Source organism: Equus caballus, chromosome 7 (assembly GCF_041296265.1).
Source record: "Equus caballus isolate H_3958 breed thoroughbred chromosome 7, TB-T2T, whole genome shotgun sequence".
In the NCBI taxonomy this organism is placed as follows: Eukaryota; Metazoa; Chordata; class Mammalia; order Perissodactyla; family Equidae; genus Equus; species Equus caballus.
This window is the reverse complement of record NC_091690.1, coordinates 70,284,259-70,287,814: the sequence shown is the minus strand read 5'-3', so window position 1 is coordinate 70,287,814 and position 3,556 is coordinate 70,284,259. Positions and strand designations below refer to the sequence as shown.

General features: G+C 46.1%; 1 long non-coding RNA gene across 1 annotated transcript; it reads right to left on the bottom strand.

Annotated features, from left to right (window-relative positions):
• Window positions 1–585: 585 nt before the first annotated feature.
• LOC138925178 (uncharacterized) lies at window positions 586–3,308 on the bottom strand. The gene is made up of 3 exons (XR_011441045.1): window positions 3,203–3,308; window positions 1,358–1,452; window positions 586–703 (listed from the first exon to the last, which is right to left on the bottom strand). It is a non-coding gene; the product is annotated as an uncharacterized lncRNA (long non-coding RNA).
• Between the last annotated feature and the right edge of the window lie 248 nt (window positions 3,309–3,556).

Genomic DNA, 3,556 nt, shown 5'->3' with positions numbered 1-3,556 from the left:
GCCTGGGAGGAAACTCACACCTCACTCTGAGGGGTCCCCGCCGGCTCGAGGCTCACACATGTCATGATGTACGCAGCAGAGGTGCTGACAGAGCCAGAGGACTGGGATCAGTTACACAGGGAAAGGAGGTAAGACTGCCAGAGCTGAGCTGCAGAGAATCATCACTGAAGACAGGAGGCCCCAAAGGAGCCCAAGCGGCTTCTTCTCAGCCAGCTGTGAGGAGCTCAGAGCAGGAGTTCCAGGCTCTGGGAGGGCTGGACGCCTTAGACACTTGGAAGTGCAGTGCAGTCCCAGGATGTGAGGACCAGGGGGGTTTCTGAAGGATCCAGTAACCCTCTTACTGAGAAGCTGGGCCAGTTCTGCTTGATTACTGGGAACAGCTCCGTCTTTCAGCTCTGGATCTGGGAGTGAGGGTTGCATAGCAATATCCCCCTGCTGTCACTGGCTGCAGAGAACTCCTGCCATGAGCTGCCTTTGGGCCATGGACAAGCCCTTTTCTGAATCCTCTTGATTTCTTTCTACTTGATTCATCACCTATTGGAGGCTCTGAGAGTCAGTGTTGGCTTCCAGACCTGTACATGTCTCCTACACCTTCTTTGAGGCTAGCACTCCTGGCACATCCCTTCTTGATGGTCTGTGAACATTGCGAGGTTTTATGAAAAGTGAGGTGGCCCCATGAAGTCATCACTCTATACAGCAAGCCCTGCAGGTAACATAGACCAGTGAAAGGGACTGGGTTTAGGAGATACACTTGTTTCTTCACTTCCACAAAGAAACATGTCATTCCCCATTTTTTGGAATGCGTGGCTCTTGTGGTCTAACCTCCACTTCTCCACTTTTCACAGAGACATAGGTACTGAGAAATATTTCTCCCCTTAAAGAGAGACGAGGGTGCAAGTGTGATGACAAAAGGCGTGGTGGAGACTAGTTAGTTACCAAACATGTATGGCATCTAAGAAGAACAAACAACACTCAGCTCAGGTAGGAATGAGAGCCTGGTGAGGCCAGATCTTCTGATTTTTCAAAAGAAGCTAGAGATCCAGAATTTTATGTGAAATCTCCCAATTTTAAAATGTTGGCTCATTTCCCTCCACTTTCCAACTGTGCCTCCATGCTCTTTCCACCACATCAACCCACCTGCAGCCCCCAGGCCCTGATCTCTCTTATCTTCTCACCTCTGCATTGCTGGTCTCTGTCTGCAATGCACATCCTCCTTTTCTCCGCCTGGGAATCTCGAAAGACTCAGATCAAACTATATTTCCTTCCAACAGCTACCCTTCTCTTTGTAAGATTAGGTGCTCTTCATTCTTTCTATGCTTCCATAGCACCCTGAATATACTTCAACCAGGCCTCTTACCACGCTGTCCTGGAATTGCTGGTTTCCTTGTCTGTCGTTTGTCAGCCCGAGAACTCCCTGAGGGTAGAGACTTTCATAGTTTGTGCCCTGGGAACCTACGGTAGGAGAGTCAGAAATGTGCCAAGAAAGTAAAAATAGTTTAATCAGAGGGGAAAATAAAAATTCAGACAAGCTAGAGAGCCAGCCGCCTGAACACTTCGAGTACTAGGTCCAAGAGGTGATAGCAGGTGACAAACAGAAGACAAGCTCAGGAGTCAGGAAAGGGGAGGATTAAAACAGGCTGGCAAGTGGAACGGTTTATGATAGAAGCTATGGATGAGGTAAGGGCATCTGGAGCCTGTTTTTACAGGGTGCTGAGATGTGACAGGGACAGAGATGGATCTCACTGCCTTAACTTCTTACTACTGGGCTCCACTCTCAGCTTGATAGTCTGACAAGATTCTCTTCTCCATTTCAAGGATTCCTTCTCAGTAAACATCTATTGAGCATCTATTCTGTGCTAGGCACCATTAGGTACTCTAAACATAGAGCAGAATCAGATACGATCCCTATGCTTGAGCTTGTGGTGTGGTGGAGGAAATGGACACATAAATAAATAATGATAAGAAAATGAAATAAATGTGACAACAGAGAGAAGCACAGGGGGCTATGGTAGCACAGAGGAAGGGCTCCTGATCCGTTAATGCCCAGAAATGGTAATTTACCTGAGGTCATACAGCTAGGCAGGAGCAGAACCAGGATTAGGACTCAGGCCTGTTCAACTTAAAAGCCTACTCTTTTTCCATTGTAGAAAATTGGAAGAAGATGGATGTGAATATGTGGTGATGGAGGAAATTTTGTGTGTGTCAGCTTAGTTAAGCTACAACTGTATGGTTCTAGGTTAAAGTTGGTCAATAAAGATAGTGGCTTGGGATTTGGGAAGCCAAAGTGAATCAGCAGCCATTACTCTCTGCAGCTCATAGGAGATGGTTACAGCAACAACAGGCACGGAGATGCCAGCAGATTCTAGCTTGTCTTCACTCTCCTCCACTCTACATGCAGCTCTTCCTGACTGCTGACTCTGCTGGCTAATACCTGCTCCAAGCCCACCACCAGACACTTGGCTGTGGACCCACAGACTCCTTCCGTAGACTTCTCCATCAGCTGCCTCTCCACAGCTGGATGTGCTTAGTGTTTTCTGGGATTGACTGATTGATGATCCCTTGATCCTCATCCCTCCATTTTCAGAGGGCACTTCCACAGCTCTTCCCACAATTGGGTAAGTTCTAATTCCTATAATGAATAAGTCCCTTATCCCACAACTCATAGTAGTTCTGCTTCCTTATTTGAACATTGACTAAAATACTATGCTTTTCCCAAGGCTGAAAATAATTGAGTGGATAGAAGAACAGACTAAGGTTAGAAGTCTAACTTCACCAATATCTCCTTAACTCTAGTGCCTTTGCATTTAGTAGTTCAGTAAGTATTGTGTCAAATTGGGTTGAATTTTTAGGTTGTTTCCAGTTCTTCATTGGTACAGATATCATTGCAAAGAATAGCTTCTGGGGAAGTTTGTTTTTGTTTTTGTTTCTGTTTAATTCTTTTCCTGGGATAAATGCGAAGGTATGGAGTCCTTTATGGCTCAGGCTCTGAAGTTTTGACCCAGGACGATATCTGTTGTGTTGGCTACATGGATTCTTCATCTCCTGGGGTACAATAGATTTTCCTCTGGCTTCAATTTTCCTCTCTCCCCCCCTACTTTCTGTCCCTTGCAAAAACAGAGAAAAACCTCACTCTTGTGCATTTTCTCCAAAGAAAGTATTTCACACTCTAATCAGACCAGCCAAAAAAGATATATTGGGTTACCCTGTGGGAATGCTCCTCTGGCTGCGCTGGTTTGGAAGTGGAAGAAACAGACATCTGGAAGGGGAGGCTCTGCTCACTTGGGCTGGACAGACAGCAATCAACTCTGAACCGCTTAATTGCAGGGGAATTTCCTCCTTGCTACTTAGACCATTCGGCACTTGTTGGGAGAAGACGTGTTTCACGTTCACTTTGCCTCTTGGAAAGCTGGATTGAATGTTGTTTCAATTAGACGACCATTGATGGAATGTCTGTTCTCCACTAGTCCCTAGGCTAGCAGCTGGAGATACTGCCCTTGAGGTGTTTTCAGCTAGAGGGAAACACAATAAGTTATAGCATGTCAGCCTATAATAAGCC